The 25721-nt window shown below is 35.1% G+C and overlaps 1 protein-coding gene and 1 pseudogene across 3 annotated transcripts in view; one reads left to right on the top strand and one right to left on the bottom strand.

Annotated features, from left to right (window-relative positions):
• Positions 1-25721, top strand: part of RSRC1 (arginine and serine rich coiled-coil 1) — a 322201-nt gene that overhangs the window by 52470 nt on the left and 244010 nt on the right. The window lies entirely within an intron of this gene.
• LOC118987489 (60S ribosomal protein L26-like) lies at positions 9684-10158 on the bottom strand (annotated as a pseudogene).

The raw sequence follows: 25721 nt of genomic DNA, 5'->3' as shown, positions 1-25721 counted from the left end.
CTGTCCCTTTTTAGAATTACGAACTTTTTAGTTTTTGACTATGCCTTTTGAGTATTTTTAACATATAAGTTTAACATATATTAAGAGAAAGAGGAAACATAAAGTTAGTAAATGAATTGTTTATTTCTAAGTATATCAAATTCTACATACTTAAACTGTATCTTAAAAGAACTTGTTTTGTCTTGGATATTAGGAAGTGCTAGTGTGTTTTTAAAGCATAAACTAAAAGAAGAATGATGTGAAGGTTGGAATAGAATTTTCTTTTTATGTAATTAGAAATTCACATTCTGTATATTGATCAACTTGTCACAATTGTTTTCAACTTTTGGTGTCATAAATTGAAATTGAAATTTCAGATCTTGAATAAAGGTCTGTTGTATTTGTATGGAATGTCTTTATGAAAGTTATCAACAGTGCTCTAGAAATGTAGGGCAGTATTTCAGTGTTACATTGTTGGCTTTAAATCGGCATATTGAGATACACTGTAAAATGCAGCTCTACGATTTTACTCTACAGATGTATTAATATTTGCTAATTAAAACATTCTGAGAGAAAATGTTACTTTAGGATTCCTGTATAATTTTCATTTCTTCAAGAACATACACATAATCAAGGTAGCAATGCACACTGAGGCTTGCCTTTACTTCCTGGTGTGGTACCGCTGTCACAAACCCCTGGAACATTCTGGAAGGTAAGAAGCTACTGGAGCAGAGGTGAGAAGTCCTGAGTGAGTTCAGTAAACCTGCCATCCCACCTGCTGTCAGACACTAGTGGGGCCATCCCAGGCCAGGGATTAGCAAACTAGAGTTTACTGGGCTTGCTGCCTGTTTCTGTCAATGCAGTTTTATTGGAACATAGCCAGAGTTACTTGTTTATGTGTTGTCTGTCATTCCTGTCGTGCCGCAGCGGTAGAGTTTAGTCATTGCTGCAGAGACCACATGGCCTGTAAGCCAATTCTGAAAAGTTTGTTGACTGTTACCCTAGACCGTCCTACTCATGCCCTAGTCATCAGTTGACTGAACTGATGAGACTGACCACTCAGATTAGTTGCCATCTGAGATCAGATAATTTCTGGCTGATCTAGAGAACTGTGAACAATAACAAGTAATAAATGTTTTTTTAAGCTTCTAAGTTTGAGTGGTTTATTATGCAACAAAAATTAGCTGATATAACACTGAAGTGTACCTATAGGAGAACAAGAGTAATTTTTCCAGGTGATTTGGTATTCATAGTAAAACAGCTCATTGATTTTCATTACTCTCTTTATTTATTGACTTTTTAAAACTTGGGCAAAGTTTTTTTTCATAAATTTTATTATATTAAAATGGACAGACAAAAGGTTTATTTTATTAATTGATTATTAGTCATTTAAATTGCAGTGTTTACAAGTTTGATTTTCAGTTTTTGGTACAGTGCCTTAGGATTTGTTATGAGATAATTACCACATTAATTTTTTAGCCATACAACTTGTAACTCTGATTAGTTGTATGTTTATTAGTGGTATGTTGGAGGACATACTAAGAATATTTTAGTGGCTTCACTAGATTTCTTATATAACTTACATGAGCATTTGAATACATTTTCTTTACATTTCTCCTGGAGTAAAAGTATTGCTACTGTATTTTTCTGTTTTGATTTCTTCTTTTTAAGTTTGAGAAGATTCAAAATTACATTCTGAAAGAAAACTTTTCTCTAGCCCCAGCCTTCTATTGGTTTACCAATAAATGTGGGGTAGGAGTTACTCCTTTTGCTCAGACTAGAGTTGTTGTTTATTGGTATCCCCCCTCTTTGTAAAAGAGTGCTACTTCTATTTCGGTCTGGGTTGGCTGTCACAGTACAGGTCTCTGTACCTACAGTAGCCCCATGAAATAGTTGCCCACTAAGTACTTGTCAGGGGGTCTAAACTCAAACTCACTGCTATGCAGAGCCTTCCGAAAGCTTTGCCAAGGAGAATAATGCCATGAAGCAATGCTTGAAGGATATGTAGTGTATCTAATTCATTTTTAGTTTAAAGTCTATTCCTTATTTAAGCCTAGGTCTTATAGCTAGACTCATCATATTTACCTTCTGTAGAATTGATTTTACTGATGGTCTTTTGATGTGTGGACTATATTTAGTGAAGTTATTGTAAATTGCCCTGTGAAATTCATTAGAGGGTTTATTTTAAGAGTGATCTCAGGGTCAGGGATAGTTGTATTTGATTTCATAACCTGGTTGGTTTTTATTCTATGAACATTATATTCTTTCTTCTTTTGAGTTAGCTGTTAGCTCAAAGCCAGATTTTTGGTCTAATTCTAGAAAATATAAGTGCTTGTCATCTATTTTGAGTATTAACCTTTTTCCTGATTCTGTCTTATTTTTATTTTCCTTTGTTCTTCCTTATTCTCATTTTAATAATTTTACCTTACTTTATTATGTATATCTATATGGCACAGTTTATGAGGGCATAAAAAAGAAATTATACATGTTAAGTCCTTTGGATTTAAAGGATGCTTGAACGACCTACAGTTTATCAAGTATGATAAGGTAAAAGTCTTATCAAACATAAGCCTATTTTTCATACTGATTACAACTAAATCTTCTGGACAAAATGCTAAGAAAAGCTACTTCACAGCTTGGAAATAATAGGTAAACTGGGGAGAATAGTCAAAACTTGAAGAGTGACTCATATGTCGTGATGCACATTTTTATACCCTCTTTATTGTCTCATATTTGATCTGGGGAAGTCTCCTTTGCAGAATTGCAGAGTGGACAGGGGCAGCAAAAACTCCCAGAGAAACCACCTATTTCTGGCTAGAAGCAGATACAGGTTCTCCTCTTCTGTCCTGAGGACAGCCCCAGATGTGGACTGTGGAGTCTCATTGTTTTCTTCGTCTTTTCTCTCAGTACTTTTTTTACCTCAGGAAACATTCTGTTCATGTAGAACTACATGATGGCAACACAGGCAGCTAAAACTCCAGGAAAAACGCACCTTTCCTGCCAGAGGAGGAGATAAAGGAGCTCCTGGGAGCTGGAGAGTAGAGATAGTCTCAGTCAGGGGAGAACTGGAGAAAGATTCTCTTATTCTTGCGTTTTACTGGCACATGGCCTGGACTCACCTCTGAGCTACACAGGCTCAAAGCAGTATTACAAGAACCCTGAAAGCCAAACTGGTACTGGAACCATAACCCACACAAATGGAGGCAGAACTTTTGATCTAAACCTAACCAGGTTAGTTGCCTGCTAAAACAAACAACAAAATCTACATTCTACAGAGGATTTTAACAGGACCCAGAGTCTTGCAGCATAATATTCAGAGTGTCCAGGATACAAGCCAAAAGGACTCAGCATACAGAGTATCAGAGAAATGTGACCATTGTTTAAGGGAATAGAAAACCAACAGATGCCAAGTTCAAAATGAACTAGATGTTGAAGTTAAGGTCAGATGAATACTTTAAAACAGCTACTGTAACTATGTATGTAAGATAAAGGTAACCCCTTTTGAAATTAATAGAAACCTGGAACTTTTTTTAAAAAAATATATTTTATTGATTATACTATTACAGTTGTTCTATTCTCCCTCTTCATTCCCCTCCACCTGCACACTTCCTCCCCCACCATTCTCCCCCCCTTAGTTTATAACCACGTGTCTCGAGTTCTTTAGATTCTATATTTCCCCTACTATTCTTGCCCTCCCCCCTGTCTATTTTCTACCTACTGTCTGTGCTGTTTTCTGTGCCTTCTCCCCCCTTCTCCTCCTCCCACTCCCCTGTTGCTAACCCTCCATGCGTTCTTCATTTCTATGGTTCCACTCCTGATCTAGCTGTCCTCTTGGTTTGCTTATGTTTTAGGTGTGGTTGTTAATAACTTTGAGTTTGCTGTCCTTTCACTATTAATATTTTTCTTCTTTTTCTTATATAAGTCCCTTTAGCATTTCATATAATAAGGGCTTGGTGATGATGAACTCCTTGAACTTGACCTTATCTGAGAAGCACTTTATCTGCCCTTCCATTCTAAATGAAAGTTTTGCTGGATAAAGCAATCTTGGCTGTAGGTCTTTGGATTTCATGACTTGGAATACTTCTTTCCAGCCCCTTCTTGCCTGTAAGGTCTCTTTTGAGAAATCCGCTGACAGTCTGATGGGTACTCCTTTGTAGGTGACTGTCCCCTTATCCCTTGCTGCTTCTAGGATTCTCTCCTTCATTTTAGTCTTGGCTAATGTAATTATGATGTGCCTTGGTGTGTTCCTTCTTGGGTCCAACTTCTTTGGCACTCTCTGAGCTTCCTGGATTTCCTGGAAGTCTATTTCCTTTGCCAGACTGGGGAAGTTCTCCTTTATTATTTGTTCAAATACGTTTTCCACTCGTGGCTGTTTCTTTCCCCCTTCTGGTACCCCTATAATCCGGATGTTGGAACGTTTAAAGATGTCCTGGAGGTTCCTAAGCCTCTCCTCATTTTTTTGAATTCTCATTTCTTCATTCCTTTCTGGTGGGATGTTTTGTTCTTCCTTCTGGTCCATTCCATTGATTTGAGTCCCAGTTTCCTTTCCATCACTATTGGTTTCCTGTGCATCTCCCTTCATTTCAATTAGTTTAGCCTTCATATGTTCCTCTAATTTGTGACTATAATCAACCAGTTCTGTGAGCATCCTGATAAACAGTGTCCTGAACTGTGCTTCTGAGAGGCTGGCAATTTCTCAGTCGCTTAGAGTTAATCGGCTCTGGGACTTTGAGTTCTTTTTGCACCATCTTTTGGGCTGTCTGTGCCTGTTCCGTAGCAGGATCAGAGCCCTAGGTGTTCACCAGAGCAGGGCAACAGCGTTGTGACGCTGTATGTGGGGGCGGGGTCAACGAGGAGCAATGGCGTCCGTCTGCGGTCTCCTGCCGCGGCCCCCACAGGTGCAGCAGCTGCCACCGTGACTGGGCCCACGCGTTTCGTCCCACTGCACACGAGTGTGCCACCACCGTCAGCGCTTGCCCCATGGGGCCTGCGTGGTCCGTCTCCCTGTGCACGAATATGCGACTGCGGTCAGTCTGCCCCACACCCTGACTGGGTCCGGTCTACCTGCGCGCCTGGGTCTGGGGATCTTTTCTGCCCGACTCTGCTCCGCTGCTGGCTCTGCCCCTCTTACTGTCCCCGTTGAATGGTTAGTGGTTGTGGGACTTCCGTATAATTCAGTTTTCTGTTTTGTGGCTGTGTCTTTGTTCTGTTCTCCAAACCTTTGTTGTATTCAGACTTGGTTGTGGGAGAAGGCACAGTGTTTCCACCTATGCCTCCATCTTGGCGGAAGTCTCGAAACCTGGAACTTCTAAGCAGAGAAATAGGTAGTATAAAAGAGAACCAAATGGAAATTTTAGAATCAGAACATACAGTATCTTAAATTTAAAAAACTTACTGAAAAAACTCAGTGTTAGAATGGAAATGACAGAGTCATTAAAGTTTAATATAAACGGATATAATTCAGTCTGTAGAATAATGAGAAATGAGCATTAAAAATGAGTGAAAACTCAAGAATATATGGAAGAAATAACAACATTTCTAATATGCATAATTATAGTCTCAGAATAAGGAAAAGAGGATCTGGTAGAAAACATATTCAGGAAGTAGTAGTTAAAATTTTTCGAAATTTGATGAAAGACATAACACTTTTAGAATTAAGAAGCCCAGTGACTCCCAGCAGAATAAACTGAAAGAAAACCATGCTTAGGCATATCTTGATGAAATTGGTGAAACTCATGAGGGAGAATTGTTTTAATTGTCATCATTTTACTGTTGAATGAAGTATTTGTTTTTGATACATGAGTATTGTACTTTGACACTTAAATATTAATTAATGTATTTCCTATTGTGCTTAACTGAGAAAAATAGGAAATGAGGAAAAGTGGGTTTTTTTGTTTGCAATAATGAAGATAACTTTTTTAAAAACCACCTTTCCGGCCCTGGCTGGTGTAGCTCAGTGGATTGAGTGCGGGCCTGTGAACCAGAGGATCGTGGCTCGATTCCCAGTCAGGGCACATGCCTGGGTTGCAGGCCAGTTCCCAGCCGGGAACCCACAAGAGGCAACCATACATTGATATTTCTCTCCCTCTCTCCTTCCCTTCCCCTCTAAAGATAAATAAATTAAAAAATTTAAAAAAATTTGACAAACCTTAAGGAAAAAAAAAAACACCTTTCCATGATGTATTGAGTTAAGACATTAAAGGAAAAGTAATGTTAGCAGTATGTCTCTCCTCTAGACTTACTGGGAATTAGCCTGATAGTTGATTAAGTTGACCACTCTAGGTTTAAAAAGTTACTGTGTATTTATTCACATTTTAATTCAGAGAATCTTTTACCTGTTTAATTTTTTAATGTTAGAAATAATTAGTAGTCTTTGTTTGAAATTTATTATTAATTATTTCAGTGCTTTGAGCTTAACATTTAAATATATATGATTGGTCAAGCTGGATAATATGAATCATTTGGTTATAACTCAGTACTTAAGAATTTTTTAGCTCTGCAAAATCTGATGCTTTAACAAAATAGGTACATGCTTCACATTAAATGTTATTTTGAAATGGTATTTATTTTAAATGTTTTTTATTGATTATAGAGTGAGGGGAAGGGAGGGAGGAAGAGAGGGAGAGAAACATCAATTGGTTGCCTCTTACATGTACCTTGGTTAGGAACTGAAACTGCAAGCCAGGCATGTGTCCTGACTGGGAATTGAACCCATGACCTTTTGGACTGCAGGATGATGCCCAACCAACTGAGCTACCCCAGCCAGAACATGATATTTATTTTTAATAAAAGCACAGTTATTGCCCTGGCTGGGGTGGCTCAGTGGATTGTGTGCCAACCTGCAAAACAAAGGGTCACTGCTTTGGTTCCTGGTCAGGCACATGCCTGGTTGTGGCCCAGGTCCCCAGTAGGGGGCGCACGAGAGGCAACCACACATTAATGTTTCTTTCTCCTTTTATCTCCTTTCCCCTCTCTTTAAAAATAAATAAATAAAATATTTTTAAAAAGGCACAGTTATTTATTATTGGTATTCAAATCTTAACTGGCATCTCAAGGTTAACTTCAAGTTTTGTATTCTCCTTAAAGCTTTCCAGACTACCATGCTTGCTTGCTACTCATTTACATGTAAATATATCTACATTATTATGCATGTATGTGTGTATGTGCATGTATATATACTTGAGGGAGCAGGGGTGGGCAGGGTAGGGGAGAGCAACAGGGGAAAAACTGGGACATCTGTAATTGAACAACAGTAAAAAAGAAAGAACATACAAAAAGGAAAATAAACAAAATACAAACACTATTCTGAGGGGTCTGTCCCCTCACAAATGGTTAATGGATAATTAATTTATATCTATCATACTGGCAAAACATTTTTTCAAAAAAATTTGTAGAGAAAAGATGTGGCAAAGGAGTCCTTTACATCACTGATGAAAATAAGAATTGTTACAGCCTTTTAATTTTTTTAAATATATTTTCTTGATTTTGCTATTACAGTTGTCCCATCTTTTTCTCCCCTTCATTCTTCTCCATCTTGTACTCCACCTTCCACCAGCATTTCCCCCCACCTTAGTTCATATCCGTGGGTCATACATATAAGTTTTTTGGCTTCTGCATTTCTCATACTATTCTTAACCTCCCATTGTCTATTTTGTACCTACTATTTATGCTTCTTATTCCCTATGTTACAGCCTTTTTAGAAAGTAATGTGGCAATATTTATTAAAATTTCAAAAGACATAGATACTCTATAATCTCACTCATGCCGATTTGGTTGATATAAGTAAAAACACCCATACCAAACATAAAAAAGCCATGTGGACAAGCAACAAACCAACCTGAAAGTGGATGTCTATTGTTAGGGGAAGACTGGTAACTGATGACATAGCCACACAATGTAGCGTATAAAGTCATTAAAAAGAATTATCTAGAGCTGTACTAGAAGCTCTGGTGGAATTTCCACAAAGAATCATTGAATGAGGAAAGTAATGCGATTTTATTCCATTTAATTAAAATATACCTTCACACACACAAAAAGAGTTAACCAAGAAAGTTAACATAAATTTACTATATGATTCAGCAAGTTCCACTTTCAGGGATTGTCCTAAGAGAAATGAAAACATTTATCCATACAAAGACATGGACGGTAATGTTTTGGCAGCATTATTTATAATAGTGTAAAGGTGGAGACAACCCAGATGCCCACCAACTGATGAATGGATAAAAATGTGGTGTGTCCATGCAGTGGAATATTCAGCAATAAAAAGGTACAAGCTACTCATATGTGCTATGACTTGGATGGACCTCAGAAGCATTATGCTAAGTGAAAGAAACCAGATACAACAGGTCATATATATATGATTCCATTTAATATGAAATGTCTGCCAAAGGCAAATCTATAAAGACAGAAAACTGATTTGTAATTGCCTAAGATGGGGAAGAGATTAATAATAAATGAGTCTGAGGGATATTTTGGGGTGGTAAAAACATTCTAAAACTGATTTATGGTTGCAGTTGCACAACTTAGTAAATTTACTAAAAAGTCATTGAATTGTGGGCAAGTGATATGGCCAAATCTTAGAATACGTAAAATGTCTCGTTAAAGTTACTGAAGCTGCAAGGAGCATGAGATAGTATGTTTTATCTCAGAATTGCCATTGTAGCCATTTCAAGACTAATCTTAATGCTTGGCATTTTGATAGGTGCTTAATGAAGGATTGTTTTAATGTTTGGTTAGTTGAGCTTTCAAAATTAAACTGAATCTAGTATGTAGGAAAATATTCCAGAAAGATGAATCTCAAACCAGTAAGATAGATGAAACTTACATGTTTACTTAAAGCTTTTTATTCGTATCAGATAATGAATACTTGCTCGTACTTTCTCACAATCACTCTCTTAATTCTTCAGATACACAGATGATAGTCAGAGACAGTCACTGTATTGACTTGTAAATCCATAGATTAGTTTTGCTTGTGTTTGAACTTTGTATAAATGATCTCATACAATGTATAATCTCTTATGTGTGCCTTCTTTTTGCTCAGCATTGATTATGAGGTTCATTTATGTTGTTTTGTGTAACATTATTATATATTATTTCGTAATATGCCACAATTTATTTACCTGCTTTACTCATGATGGGCAGCTGGGTTGTTTCCATTTTTGGTATTATAAAGAATTGGACTAAAAACATTTTTCTACATTGTCTTTTTTGCCTGTGTGCATCCCCCAGGAATGAAATTGCTGGGTTATAGAATAAGTGTATGTTCATCTTAATCCCAAACCTTTTCCTAAATGAGCTCTGTACTCATTTAAATTCCTACTAGGCATGTATGGGAGTGTTCCCTGTGCCCCATATCCTACCAGTATTTGATATAATCAGTTATTTTAACTTAACAGTTTTGGTAGTTATGCAGTAGTATCTCATTGTGTTTTAATTTTATTTTCCTTTGGCTAATAAATTTGAGCACATTTTCATGCATTTATATTCTCCTTTATGAAGTACCTGTTTAGATCCCTCGTGTAATTTTTGTATTAGGAAGTCAGTTTCTAGCAGTTTTAAGGTTTTTTAAAAATGCATTCTACTTATTAGCCCTTTTCAAATATGTATTTCAAGTCTCTTCTTCCACTCTATGCTTTGTCTTTATAATCTTATAATGGTGTCTTTTTCATTTCAAGTTTTTAATAAAAGTTGTATATAAGATGACTTTATACATGCATCTTCTCAATTGTTTCTTCCTTGTATTTGCCCTTTTCATTTTTTACTTGGTGATTTTTTTTGTTTGTTTGTTTTTTACATTTAAGGATCCTTTTACAGTCTTTTTCTAGCTTTAGTCTAGTGATGACTGCCTGCTGGGGTGAGTGCCCACATGAACAGCTGTACCGTTAGCTTTCTCCCATTGCACTTGTTCAAAGTAGGTGACATATTTCTTCCTGTAAACCTGGACTGCTTTGCCAATTTGCTGCCCTTTGTAATGTCCTCGCACAACCTGAACTTCATCATCCTGTCAGATGGGCATGGATTGAACATTGTACTTCTGTCTCAGCTCTTCAGAAAGAGAAGGCACAGCCTTCCTGCAAAATTGGGAAGGTGCATTGAAATGCCTTTTACAGTTCTTGCTCTGGTCAGAAGTCACAAAGGCATTGAACTTCATTTTGACCATTGGCACCTCTGCAATGGCCGCAAAAGAGTATAATGGTGTCTTTTGATGTTCAGGGCTTCCTCATTTACATATATCCTTTCCTTTGTGGTTAGTTGTATGTATGTATGTATGTATGTACATATGTATGTATGTGTTATCCCATATTTCATTACATTGTCTTTTAAAAAATTGTTGCTGACCCCAACACTATGTAGAAAATCTCTTAATAATTTTAGTGTTTTACCTTTAACATGTAAGTCTGGAATGTATGGTGCGAAGTTTTTTATTATGTTTAATGGTCATCCAGTTGACCCAGTACTACTTATTGAAAAGACTTTTCCCTTTTTCACTGCTTACTAGGACTATTGTTCTAATCAAGTGCTTATATATGCATGGGTTTTGTGAATTCTCTGTACTCCTCCATTGATCTGTTTACCCTTACATCAATACTGCACTGTCTCCATTAAATCAAGGCTTGATATGAAATATGTCTTCTACCTAGTTCTTTTTCTCTAAGAGCATTTTTGGACAATTTTGGCCAATTATAACCATATAATTCTTCGAATCATCTATTGCTAGAAAAATGTATACTGAGACTTTCATTGGGATTTTATCTCCATATTAATAAGGAGAGAATTGATACCAGATTTTCTATTTTTGTGTGTTAGGAGTTTGTGCATTTATTTCTTAAAATATATTTCATTGATTATGCTATTATAGTTGTCCCAATTTTCCCCCTTTGCCCCCTCCAACCTGTATCCCCCATTGCCTGCAGCAATACCCTCCCCTCTTAGTTCTTGTCCATGGGTCATATAATAAGTTCTTTGGCTATTCCTTCCTATAGTGTTCTGAACATCCCCCTGCACCTACCAATTTGTACTTCTTTTTTTTTTAAGATTTTATTTATTTATCCTTAGAGAGGAAGGGAAGGAGAGAAATATCAATGTATGGTTGCCTCTCATGACTCCCCTGCTGGGAACTGGCCTGCAACCCAGGCATGTGCCCTGACTGGGAATCGAACCGTGATTGTGTGGTTCGCAGGCCTGAGCTCATCCACCCAATTTGTACTTCTTAATCCCTGAACCTTTTCTCCCATTCTTCCCCTTCTACCTCTTAACTTTTAACCCCCCAAATGATTCCATATCTATGATTCTTCTTCTGTTCTGCTTGTTTGCTTAGTTTATTTTTTAGATCAACTGTTGATAGTTGTGTGAATTTTTTGCCATGTTAATGTTCATACTTTTGATCTTCTTTTTTAAAAATAAGTCCTTTTAACATTTCATACAGTAATGGCTTGGTGATGATGAACTTCTTTAATTTTCCGTTGTCTGGGAAGCACTTTATCTGCTCTTGAATTTTAATGATAGCTTTCCTGGATAGTGTAATCTAGGTTGTAGGTCCTTGTTTTTCATCACCTTGAATATTCTTACCAGTCCCTTTTTGCCTGCAAAATCTGTTTTGAAAAATCAGCTGACAGTCTTACAGCAGTTCCTTTGTAGGTAACTATCTGTTTTTCTTTTATTGCTTTTAGATTCTCTCTTAATTTTTCACCTTTGACATTTTAATTATGATGTGTCTTAGTGAGGTCCTCTTTGCATCCATCTTGTTAGAACTCTATTTGCTTCCTGGACTTGTATGTCTGTTTCCATCACCAAATTAGGGAAGTTTTCTTTGATTACTATTTCAAATAATTTATCAATTTCTTGCTTTCCTCTTCTTCTTTCAGCACCCCTGTGATTCATATGTTGGAATATTGAAGTTGTTCCAGAGGCTCCTTAGCCTATACTTGGGTTCTTTTTCTTTTTGATTATTTTTTCTTCTTGCTATTCTGATTGAATGTTTTTTTCTTCCTTATGTTCCAAACCATTGATTTGATTCCTGGCTTCATCCACTTTACTGTTGGTTCCCTGTAACTTTTTCTTTATTTCATTTTGTGTAACCTTCATTTCCTCCTGGGCCTTTTTATGATGTTGAAGTACTTAATGAGTTCCCTGAACATCCTAATAACCAGTGGTTTGAACTCTGAATCAGATAGATTGCTTATCTTCATTTTGTTTAGTTCTTTTTCGGGAGTTTTATGTTGTTTTTTCATTGGGCCATGGTTCTTTGTCTCCTCATTTTGGCACCTTCCCTGTGTTTGTTTCTATGTTTTAGGTAGTAGAGGTGCTTTGACTCCCTCTCTCAATGGCAAGGCTTGTTGTAGAAAAGCAAACTGATAAGATGGATGCGGTGGAGTCTTAAGTAATCACCAGGGCAATCACAGGGCAACCTGTGTGAACCAGGTTGATGGAGTCTCTAGTGTGGTGTTGCCGCTCTGTGGCTCTGTGTGGCGGAGGGCTCAGGAAGGGCACAATGCCACTGCCTGGCCTCTGGAGTTTTATCGGGAAGAAAACTATCCCCAGGCACTTGCCCTGATGCCACTTTAGTTTCTCCCTATCAGCCACTGGTGCCCTTTCAGCTGCTTCCCCAGTGCTGAAGCCCCGAGGGAGAGTGAGTCTGCATATAACCTAAGTCCATTGTGGGCCCTTTAAGAGGAGACTCCTGAGAATCCTGCAGTTTGTTCTGTAGCCCCAACTCTACTGGTTTTTATAGCCAGATGTTACGGGGAACTTATCTTCCTGGCACTGGAACCCTGGGCTGGATGGTTTGGTGTGGGGCTGGGATCCCTTGTTCCTGAGGCCTTTCTCCCAATTTTTATCCACCACACGTGGATGTGGGACCACCCGTTCCATGTCTCCACATCTCCACCCTTCCTGCCCATCTGAATGAATGTGACTTCTTTGATTCTTTGTTTGTCGGACTCCCACACAGCTCGATTTTCTGAGGATTCTGGGTGATAGTTCTTTTGTAGTTGAGTTGTGATTTTTGATGTGGTTGTGTGAGGAGGTGAGCAGTGTTTACCAGGCCTCCCTCCTTGACTGGAAGTCCTCATGCTGTTCATTTATTTAATTTTCCAAATGTATTAACAGGAAGTTATTTCTAACACCTTCTTATATGTTTGATATCACAGACTCTGTTGTGATAATCCCTTTTCCATTACTGATAGTAGTTATTTGACACTCTCTTATTTTTTTGATCAGTGTCACTAAAGATTCAGGGATAAATGATGATGGAAGGAGACTTGACTTGGGGTGGTGGACATACCGTACAATATACAGATGGTGTATTATAGAATTATACACCTGAAGCCTACATAATTTTATTAACCAGTGTCACTCCAATAAATTCAATAAAAAACTTTTTATACTATTAACATTTTGTTTCACTGACCTTTCTCTTGTTTATTTTCTAAAATTAATTTTAGTCTAAATTATTATTTTCTTCCTTTCTTCTTTGGAATTAATTTGCTGTTCGTTTTTCAACGTATTTTTGAAATGGATGTTTTAATCATTGGTTTTTTTAGTCTTCCCCTAATATAGCCATTTAAGGCTATATATTTTTTTTAAATGCAACTTTTTAAAGTAGAAATCTTTTATTAAAATTAAGTTTACTGGGGGTAACATTGGTTATTAAGAGTATATAAATTTCATATGTATAAGCTTATAAAACACTTGTATACTCTATCGTGTACCTACCACCCAAAGCCTAGTCTTCTTCCCTCAACATGTATTTGAAGCCCTTTACCCTCTTTATCCTCTTCCCATCCCCTTCCCCTCTGGCACCCACCATTTTATTATCTATATTTATCAATTTGTATTTTGTTCATTTGTCGTTTTTTGTTTTATATCCCACATGTGAATGAAACCATACAACTCTTGTCCTTTTTCGGCTGACTTAATTTCTCTTAGAATACTACTCTTAAGATCCATGGAGAGAATTAGCTACAGAACATATGTGTATAATCCATAGACACAGACAATAGCGTGGTAATGGCCAGAGGGAAAGGGAGGTGGGGGGACTGGGGGGAGGTGGGCAAAAGGGGAAAAATGGGGACATCTGTAATAGTGACAACAATAAAAATAAAGTTAAAAAATGCATCCATGTTGTCACAGATTGCAGTGTTTAAACATGAATTTGACTTGCTGCAAACATGAGTTTGCATCCCATAAATTTCATGTATTTTATTATCATTCAATTAAGCGTATTTTCTGATCTGCTTTTTGGTATCTTCTTTGACCATGGGTTGTTTAGAAGTGTGTTTTGAAATTTCCAGTTATAAGGCTTTTTGTTTTTCTTCCAGTTTTATCTTTCTGTTATTGTTTTCTGACATAATTTTATTTTGGTCATTTGGACACTTTTAATCCTTTAACATTTGTTGAGACTGCTTGTGATATATCATATGGCCAATTTTTGTAAATGTGTATGTATTTTAGAAGAATGTATGTACAGGGTCTGGCACAAATAACACCCCTCCTTTATTACAAAATCATAAATATGTAATTCTGTAACATAACAATACCACACTCAAGTACATCGTTTAACATCTTAGGTGAAATGTTCAAACTAAAACTAAAAATTATTACATCCATATTATTTCCCTACAAACCTCACTGAAGTAGGAGTTATTTCTTCCAGACCTTGTATTTTCTGTTATTGGTAGAAATGTTATGTATACACTGATTGGCTTAAATTTCTTAATCTTGTTCAGATATGCTATTGCCCCACTGATAAGTTTGCTTGTTCTCAGCTACTGAGAGCTGTAAGATTTCTCCTTGCGTTATAATAATATAGTTGAGGCTGTATTTTTCTGTATGCCTACAAAATACAGAATTGTAATTCTCTTGAACTTTTTTTATTAAAATTTCTGTCTTCTGCTTTAGTAAATGCTTTTGGTCTTAAAATCTAGTTTTTCTAGTCTAGTCTAGTATGAATATTTTGGTTAGAGTTTGCCTGGTAGATCTTTTGCTATCCTTATACTATCAGTTTTCTATACCCTTATGTTTTATATATTTCTTGACAGCAATATTTCATTTTGTTGTGCTTTTTTTCCTGTTGCTTGGTTTTTAATTGGCGTATTAGCTCTTTATTTGTGATAAATTTGCTAATATTTTCTTCCACTTGAAGTCAACTTCGGCAGTTTTGCCCCTGGGAGTTTGGTCACAGTCACAGAGCCTTTCCTCGTATGTAGGGCATAGGAGAATTTATACACGTGCTCTTCTAGTGTTTCTTGTCCTGTGTAGATGAAACTTCATTTTTTGCCCTATTTTAATTTTTATTAAATTTTTATTGAATTTTTGGTGGTGACAAACCACACAGGTTTCAAGTGTACAGCTCAACAAAACATCATCTGCACACTGCATTGTTTGTCCATGACTCAGCAAAGTCTTTTTCTGTCCCCTTTATCCCCTTTGTGCCCACCTCCACCTATCCCTACTCTCTCTTGCTCGCTGGCTATTCCCACACCTTTGTCTGTGTCGGTGTCTGTGTATGTGTATCTTATCTATATCATAGAGGTAGAGATATATAGTTTTTTGCTTAATCCCTTCACCATCTTTCACCCAACTTCCCCGCAAACCGACAGCTGTCAGACTGTTTCATGTGTCCATGCCTCTGTTTCTGTTTTGTTTGTCAGTCTATTTTGTCCATTAGATTCCACATATGAGTGAGATCATATGGTACTTCTCTTTCTCTGATTGGCTTATTTCACGGAGCACAATATTCTACAGGTCCATCAGTGCTGTTGCAAAAGGTAAAATTTCCTTCTTTTTTACGGCTGAGTAGTGTTCCTTTTTTTACCCACTCATCTACTGATGGGCACTTGGGCTGTTTCCAGATCTTGGCTGTTGTATATAATGCTGCAGTGAACATAGGGGTGCATATACTCTTTTGAATTCGTGATTCAGGTTTCTTCAGATATACTCCCAGAAGTAGGATTACTGTATATTTTAAAAATCTCCTCAGATGACTAATGAGTGGTCACAGTTGAGAATCATTGAGCTAGATGGTCAGCAAAAACATTTCAGGTCCTGAAAGTTTATGAAATGCTTTTCTCAAACTGTGTTGAGGAGTGTTGGATGTTATTTGGTGCTTTGAGGAAACAAGAGCAAAATGAATTTGGCAAATGTGGCATAATAAGAATTTAAAAAAAGAATTCTCCTTGGAATTTCAAAATATAGACAGACTTAGAGTCAGAATGCTGGATACATGAGAGAAATTTCTGTCATCTGGGAACGTGAGAAAGAGTATTTTGGAAAAAATATAGAATAAGGTATGGGGCACTGGGAAGAGGAGGTGAGGGCACTGGGAACAAGGTTAGGGGAGAGTCAGGTTTCAGTACTTAACAGAGTAGAAATGGTAGAGCTTAGAAAGATGATATTTGGGCAGAGAACTGAAGGAGGTGAGGGAGTCTGGGATGTGTGGGGATCAGTGTTAACACAGTGGGAAGAGCCAGTGCAAAGGGCATAGAAGTGAGGTATCTGGTGTATATTGCTGTCATCTGAATTTTGTAAGTTAATCACGAATTATTTATAAAGTTCATGATGTCAGACATATAACTAACACTTAATAAACATAAGCTAATTTTTTAAATACCTTTTCTTAGGGTGGTGGGAAAACTCCCCACCTGGGGTTTCCTTATTAGCTTGTTAGGAAGCCTGAGATTACAGACTTTGTTTTAAATCCCTCATGACAGACTTTTTTTTCTTGGTATTCTGAACTCAGGCTTACAGAGACCCTAAATGAATATTTAAGGCAGTCTTAGGATTCCTCAGACTCACAGAGTTAATGTGGTAGGCTAAGCATTGATAGAATATAACCTTGAGAGATTTTTTAATCCTTTTTTATTTTAAAGCTTCTTTTGCTCAAGATTGTTTTATGATCAAGGAAAGAATGGTTCACATAATAATTAGAAAGTTTTTTCTGATATAATATGTTGAAATATTATTATTTCTCTCTTGAGGGTAGGTATTTCAGCTTTTAGTTTTTTATTGGAAGTTTAAATCTAGTCATATTCTGTTTTTGCTAATGACCTAAGACTTTTATGATGATCATTTATGGTGTATGTTGAGCTGTATTGTAATGCTATTATGTACTATTTGAAGAGTAGGCTACATGGTCCCAAACTGTGCTGATTTGATAGTTTCCAATGTCTAATTTTTAAGTTCATTTTGTATTCTGCTTTTATATCAGCTTGTCAGTTGTCACTGCTTCCAGTTGTGCACTTTGTATTAATCCAGATAAATGTAAGTAGTTTAATGAGAAAGTAACTTACTTTCTATTTAAGTATCTACAAGGAAAGCACTGGGTGATAATTTGAATATTTAAAAATATTTTGAAGAGGATAAAAGTGGTTTTTATGATGTTATTTTCAAGAGAATAAACTGGGTTTTAATACTCATTTTTTCAGCACCAAGTTAAAATAAAATGATGGTTGCAAAGTTATTTTTTAAAATATGTAACCTTTTTTCCCCTTAATCAGTAGTGAAAAGGGAAATGAATCATGGCTTAAAAAAAGAAGTGCCTTTGTATTACTTGGGTAAATTTATCTTGTAGTGAATTTATGGGTATTCATTGTAGTATTGATTTAGTTAGGAAGTTATGTTTTTGCTTGTCCTAAAAAGGAAAATATCAGCTTAAAATAGATATAATTACATATAGAAGCCATTCATTTTATGGAGGACTTTTGAGAAAAAATGAAGTTATATAAAAAAAGTGAAATGGTAATTCATAAGTTTGAATATGAGCCTAAATATTTCTTTTTTGATTTTAATGTTGTAAAGATCCACACACTGTAGGTGCCTTTGAGGAGGGATCCTACTTTTACTTTTCTTTACTTGCTAATGCTGTTTCCGATAGTGTACAATCAATTATTTATACTGTCTCTTGAACTTGAGTTTGGAATACCTTCTAATCACTCTGGCAACGTGCTGGGTAAAGATCCAGGGGGAAAGACAGGAAAAAGTATGATTTTTGAATTTTCAATTAACTATTCAAGATGTTCTTAGACAGTTTTACCTTGCCTTTATTTCTTCTTGTATTTTGGAACAAGACCTTAAAGACATAGATTCTGTCTCTTTTTAAAATCTACTCTGCTTCCTGTTATATGATATATGGGAGGAGAAAACCACATTGGGATTATTTTTAAATTACTCACACCAAATCATGAAATAAACTAACATATGCCTTCATTTCCAGTATTCTCTCTGGTACTTGCACATACAACTCAATACAATACTCTACACTATGCTACACAATAATTCTGGATGTACCTGATTCTGTTTTTCATTTATAAAGTATGGTGACTGTTGAGATAAGTTTTATGCCCCAGGCTTCTAGTTTTCTCTGATTCTTTTATTACCATTAAACCCTTTCTTTGGACACTTAAAACACTGACATAAGCACTTTAGCACTTGTTCACAGATTTGGAGGAGTAGCAAAAACCAGGGAATTGGAAATCTTACTTAAAGGCAACAACGCAATCTGATTTGTAAACTATCAGTCTGTCCATATAAGTTAGTTACGTTGAATTAAATCTTGCAGCAAGTTACTTGAGGCTTTTAAAAACTAATTATTTAAAAAACGTTTTTAGTAAATAACTTTAGAATGTTTAGTGTCTTAAGTTGTTCTTCTAGCTTTATAATAATTTTATTGCTTTTAGTTTTTATATATTATGAATTAAGAAAGTAGACTTTTAAAGGAACACTTTAGTGATCTGTATTTTATCTCTTATTTTTAGATATGAAGTAATTATTATTAATGGTTATAAAACAATATTAATGGTTGTAAAACAAGTCATCAGAGTTTGATTTTATAATCATATTTGTTTAAAAAGTTTTTTCATGCAAGGAGTCCATGGAATTAAAAAATCTTATGTATAGATTTAAATTAAGTTTTACAAATTAGAAAGTATGTTAAGTTGATGTTCTTTATTTCCAAAAACAGGAGGTCAGAATCAAAATTTATGGTTAGTCATTTAATTTGGACCTTATTATTTACAGAAAAATTTAAGTTTAGTGTCATTGATACCTATACAGTATTTACATAGGTGAATAAATAGTAAAATGTAAGGTACCAGTTCACTTGGTTGGTAATCATACAGACATAGCAAGAATTTGCTTCATTGTTCTATTTTTTGGGGAAAATTATCAATTTCTCTTACAAATATTATTGCTCTGTTAATTAAGGACATCTTAAAACATTTTGCCTTTGAAAAACCCAACTTATTCTTTACGTATTTAAAAATTAAAAATAATAAATATAACCTGCGAGTGAAATTATTGGCCTGGTAAAAACCATTTTAATTTTTAAAATTATATATTCCACTTCTGTATTTAAAGTGATGATTTTTGTGCTAATAAGAATGAACAAGTGTGAGCTCATACTTAGGGGCATTCATGAAAATCTCATCCAAAAGTTGTAAGGTTTAAGATGTAGTGCCAGTAGCTATCAGCTGCTAAAGGATTTCATTTGCTGATTTTATTCTTTTACCTTTTTGTATTTTAAATGCCTTTATTTAAAATTTTTAACTTAAGGATATTGTAAAGTATATAGCATTTTAAGATTAGATGGTATCCAGAACATTTAGTCCAATGAGTTAGTCCAATGTAATTGGAGGAATTATTAAATGACACTGACCTCATTTCCTTTAGAACAATGAAAATTAATAGTTTCACATTTTATTAGGCTGATATTCCAGATGTAGTGTACATTTAATTAAGTGTAGTTTCCTTTTAGTTATGGTATGTGTATCTGTTTTTTGTCGCAAATTCTTTCTAGTTTTACAGTTTTCCACATGTTTTCTTTCACCATTTATGATTTTTTTCAAAGCAGAGCTATAAGGATTTAAATCACTTTAGCATGCAGCAAAACAGTTCCCATTCAAACAATAAACGCCATTTTAAAAAGCCTTCAGATCTTCTGTCACTTCATAAATATAAATGTATAAAAACGTTATGCAGTTGTAGTGCCCACCTGCTAATTAAATGCAGATTTTGCTCGAACTTGCTTAAAATCTGTCTGTTTGTTTCAACTATGTCTCTGTTCAGAATACATATGGCCCTTGTGAAACTAATTATGCTTATGGAGCAGCTGTTAAATTTAGTGCAACTAATTTTATCCAATATTTTACATTTTAATTGATTACCTGTGAAGAAATTAGCAAATTAACACTTATTGTACAGTAACTGAATCGTCTTTTATGGTTACTTTCAGATTTAACAAGTGAGCCAGGCACTAATGGAATAAAGACATTTCTGCGATTTTTAGATAGGAAAGTTATTGGAGGATCTTGATTATCTGGTGTGAAAATTTAGGAAGACTGATGAGTGATGCCAAGCATCTGTGTGTTCTGTATCTTGAACATGAGAAGCAAATTGGAAAGTAATGGCTTTTTCGCAGAATTTTGGTAACATATGGGCTTATCTGGATCTAAGAAGTCTTTGAAGATCTTTGAACTTGACTAAATGACTTAACCTTTGGCATAGTGGGTGGGTTATATGCCTTTTTAGGGGGGAGGCACTGGCATTCTGCATTTCTCTTTTGCTTTTTTTCCTCTTTCCAATTGTACCTATAATATTTTTTAAAATGGGGGACTGGAGATGATGATTGGGAATTTTTTAATATTGACATGATGAGAATTCCAAGATATTTTGTTGTCTGGATCTAGCGTTAACAGGGTGAAGTTAAATCTTTTGATAATATTTCAGAAATGAGTCTATAGATATTTATTTTCTGTTTTATAGGTTTTATTTGAAAATGATACTGCAATCAGATCTTATGGGAGTGTGTTCTAATTGAAAGGATGTGGACAAACCTGGGTTCAAATTTCAGCTCTATCACACGCTGGCTCCGTGACCTCTGAACTTTTCAGAGTTCATTTTACTTAAAGCAAAAACCAAACCAAAAAACACCCCAACCCTGCCTCATCTCAAAGCAAGAAAAAAAGTTCCCCCAAACACTGAAAGGAGATTACAATAATAATTATATGTTTAAATACTCCAGAGAATTAGAAGAGAAATAGAGGAATATAGCTAATACTCTGAAAGAAGATCTTTAGTAATAATAGGGTCAAATGTAATGCCCTGTAATATTGCTAAATAAGACATATACTAAGCAAGCATATTATTACGTATACGTATTTCAGAGTATTAACTATCATGAGATAGATGAGAGATTGGTTTTGATTTTTATTTACCAGCTTTGAACTTTGATAACTCAGATGTGAGTTATGGGTCCAGGTGAATGAATCTGGAAATTCGGTAAGAAATATTTCAGCAGAGCAGTATAGGGAATTAGTATGTCAAGAATATGTAATATAAATAGTCCTGTTTACAAGTACTTGATCTATAGCACCTTGATCCTCTGTCCTCAGTAAGGCCACAATTGACCTTGGTTCTGTAGTTTAGAACATGGGCAACTGTACTGATCAAGACAGATTTCTCTAAGGCAAATGGAGGGTTAGTTAGTAAGCAAAGTTGAAGAATATTAACCCCCTTAATTCATCTTAGTTAAAGTTCAAAGCATGTGTTTTCACTAAAGAAATATTATTGTTGTTGGGTGTATTTGAGTTACTCTTTCAGTGTAGGGTTTTTAGGTACTTTCTGTCAATTAGCTTATGTGAATTAGATTTAAAACCATTGATTTTTATGGTGAGTTTCAGGTAACAGACTTATACATGAAATTTGAAGTAATTTTTTTTAGCCTCTGAATGGAAAATTTTAAGCGTCCATTAAAACAAGGAATAGTCTAACAAACGTTTCATGTAGCCACAATCTAACATCTTCAGGTAGTATTTTGCCTACACTATGGCTTGCTTTTAAGCTCTGTTAGAATGGGTCTGGAGTGCCTTTACTTTACTCTTAATTCAGTTCCAACATCCTATATAATGTCTTACATACAGGGTACGTCCACTCTGGCTAGGGGAACACTATTTCTCCTGTATGATGCGCATGATTTCTGTTGTTTTCCAGTGTATTTTCCTCTGGTCCTGTGGAATTTCACCTCACATACATATTTATAGTTTGGAACTTGTCAGATGATGTAGGGAAGCCCACTGCAGATTTCGGGATCCCTCTCTCTGTCCAACTTTCTTTTCTTTGGTCTAATGCCTTGCAAATTCTCGCCACCTTGGCCTCCTTGAAGGTCTGTCTTTTTACTAACTCAGCAAGTCTGCCAGGTTCTGTTTGGGCTCCCTCTCCTTTCCTTTCTCTGTGACTTGTAAACTTCATCAAGGCAGTAAGCTTGAAGATTTCTAGGGTTCCCTTATTTCCCTTTTCTTGAAATAATCACAGTTCTGTTCTGCCTTTGTCTAATATCTGGAATAGTTGTTTCATACATTTTGTCTGCTTTTCTAGCTGTTCATGGTGGGAGGGCCATTCACATAGCCTTTAACCCCTATGCCAAAGGTCATTTAATGACAGTATTGATTATTTATTATTTTATCTGTGATTTCTCTCTTTTTCCTTGTAATTTCTCTCAAGGGTTCATCTGCTTTTTCTTTCTTAGTCTTTTGATTCATTAAGTTTTGCTTTTTTAAAAAAAATTTCTTTCCCTTTACCTTCAAGTGTAATTTTCTGTCTTCTAACTACTTGAGATGGATGCTTAGATCATTTATTTTAGATTTTATTCTTTTCTAATTTAATGTATAGTATATGTAATATATGCATAGTATATTTAATGCTGTAAATTTCCCCTTTACTGTGCTTTAGCTATAAACTACACACTTTTGATGTGCCATATTTTAGTTTTCATTCAGTTAAAATTTTAAAATATTCGTTGTGAGGTCATCTTTTCCATGGGTTATATTGAAATATACTACTTAGTTTTTAAACATTTGGAGACTTTTCTAGTTGCCTTTTGTTCATTTCTTTCTGGCTTAATTCCACTGTAGTTGGAGAACATTATTTTAGTAACCATTCGTCTTTGAAATGTGTTGAGATTAATTTTATGGCCCATCACAGGGTTTATTTCAGGAAGTATTATAAATAAAATTGTTAAAAATGAATATTACACAGTTTCAGGATACAGTTAAGTAGGTGAAATGTAACTACTTGTTCAAACCTTCTGTATCTTCACCTCTCTCCTCCCACCCCCATAAACTTCCTTATTTTATCAATTACTGAGAGAGCTTACAGACAAATCCTGATAGTGTATTTGTCTGTTTAACTTCAAGTTCTGTCAGCTTCTGCTTTATATATTTTGAGGCTCTATTATTAAAAATATGCAAATTCAGAATTGCCTTATTCTTTTTGGAGTGGCCTTATCATCATGAAATATCTGTTTCTAGAAATGTTTCCTACTTTGAAGTATGCTTTGTCTGATACTGAAGTAAATTCACCATCTTTCTTTTTGTTAGTCCTTATGTATCTTTTCCTTTTTTTTTACTTTAAATCTTTCTTAGGTTTTATATTTAATATGTCCGTTTTGAAAGTCACCTATACTTGCTTTTCTTCAATCTGCTAATGTTTTTATTTTAGTTGTATTATTTAATCTATTTGTATTTATTGATTACAGTTATATTTGGCTTTAAATCTCCCATCTTATTCTGTTTTTTTCTTTGTCCAATTCATTTTTTTTCTACTTTGTTCTTTGGTTAATTATATTGCATTTTCTTCTCTATTCGCTTGTTAAAACATTCTTTTATTTTCGCTTAATGTGCTTTACTTGTTGGAGTCTAAGATAAATTAGTACTTCTCTCACTTTTGTTTCCTTTACTTTTGGTACCTGAAGGATAGCTTGAGTAGATGTACCATTGTGAATATTCCCCTTCTACTCACATTGAGCTCCTTAAGGAAAATTAAAGCCATTGTTTTGATACATATCTTGTAGTTTAGAAGACTCATGCCAACCTGACTTTCTTTGCTGGGGACTTGATCATTGTTCTTCCTTTATCACTTATGTGCATTAACTTCATCAGCGTACATATGAGTTGACTCTGGTTAATCCATTTCTCCACATACAGTGGGCCCTTCCTACATGGATATTCTTTTAGTTCCAAAAGTGTTCTTAGATTATGATTGTAACATTGTTTTTTCTTCTAAGTCTCAGGTTGGATGCTCATTTTCTGCCTCTTCTTTCTATTAGGTACTTTCTCTGATCCTTTCTTAATTTTATTTGTTAAAAGTTTATTTTTCCTGAATCTTTTATAACTAACATCTGTTTCTCTTATTATATGCTATATTTAATGTTGGAGTGGTTGTGTTACAGTCTCCTCTGCTTTATGGGTTTTTTGGGGGGCATATATGTATCACCTGAAAAATTTGATTCTGACTTTGTTTTTTCTTTCTTTCTTACATTTGCTTTGTATAGATGTTGGGTCTTTTTTGTTGTTGTTAATGATGTGAAGGATTTTCCTGGGTCAACAGTAATAGGCAGTTCTATGGATGGGCTGAAGGTTTTGGGGTGACTCACAAGGTTTTTCGAATGGTGCTGTACTGTTATTATTATTAACACAGTGAGGTAGAGTTTCTTTAATGAATGGGGAACTTTATAAGGAAAGCTGTATCTATTTTTAAATCCTTTGTTGCCATCTTGTTTTTATTGAGCCCTGAGCTTCAGCACATTGTTTTCTAGTTTTCTTTTGCCACCATACCGTTGATGGACACTTTACTTTTTAAAATATATCTTTTTCCTAGAGTATAGGAAGGTCCTTTCAAAAATATCTCCTAGTTATGGTTTTAGTTGGATTTTGGTTGGGGGTAAGAAAGTACATATTTGTGTTCAAAATGTCAACGTGACATGTAATCTGTGTTATTTTATTCCATGTGTAATTTTTAAATTTAATTTTGATGACAGTTTTATTTTATAGGAAATGTCCTTTTTTTGTAGAACTCTACTTAAGCGACTATTTAAAGTATGTTATTTTTTTGAAAAATAAAACATTAGGATATTTATTTTTATTGCATGTGTTTAGAGCTTATTAGCCAATTAAGAAACTTGACAAATTGGTTCTTGAGAGCAGTAATTCATTTTATGTAGGGGTGTTATGGTGATTCTTCCTATTTTGTAGATATTGAAAGCATTTATCTGGTATAATAGGACATCTTGCTGTCCATTTATTGCTTATATATTGTGTGTTCTAGAGTGCCACATTTTTTATCAAATGTTTCTTTGCTTATGATATATCTCCATACTGGCTTTGGTACTCTAGAGACTTCTAGAGTGATTTATCAGAAAACTATTTATTTAAGAAATGAGGGACAAATTCACATCTTAAATTTTAGTGTAGGTTCTTTGGCTTTTTTTGTTTTTGTCTGATCAGGGTAGGAATCTTTACTCCATCTGTACTTTTTTATGGAGATCCCTCAAATATATAATTAAAGTTACTTAATAAAGTAAATGTGCTTGTTCATATATCTTAAGACATGAGTTTTACAAATATATATTGTAAAGTAATTCTCATGACACTAAGAAGTCAGCAGTTTAATTCATTTTCATCTGTGATTTTGTGGTTCTTGATAACAGCCTTCAGTAAAGTCGTTTTGCCTGTGTTTTGATTTGCTTTCTTTTCCCTCATGTATTCTCTTCAGTCTCTTCCCCCTCTTGTAGTTTATAAGCAAGATTAAGAGGCGTACAATATCAGGATTAAAATAACAAACATTAACACATTGTTGGGGGGTAGCTTATGTTGCATACTGTGATATTTTAAAACTTATTACTTTTCTTTAGGTTTTATATCATGAATGACTTAACTTACAGATCTCCTGTTGCTATCATAGTTCATTGAGCT

Source organism: Sturnira hondurensis, unplaced genomic scaffold, assembly GCF_014824575.4.
Source record: "Sturnira hondurensis isolate 20B ecotype Veracruz unplaced genomic scaffold, ASM1482457v3 Scaffold0005279, whole genome shotgun sequence".
Classification (NCBI taxonomy): domain Eukaryota; kingdom Metazoa; phylum Chordata; class Mammalia; order Chiroptera; family Phyllostomidae; genus Sturnira; species Sturnira hondurensis.
This window is presented reverse-complemented; position numbering and strand designations above follow the sequence as displayed.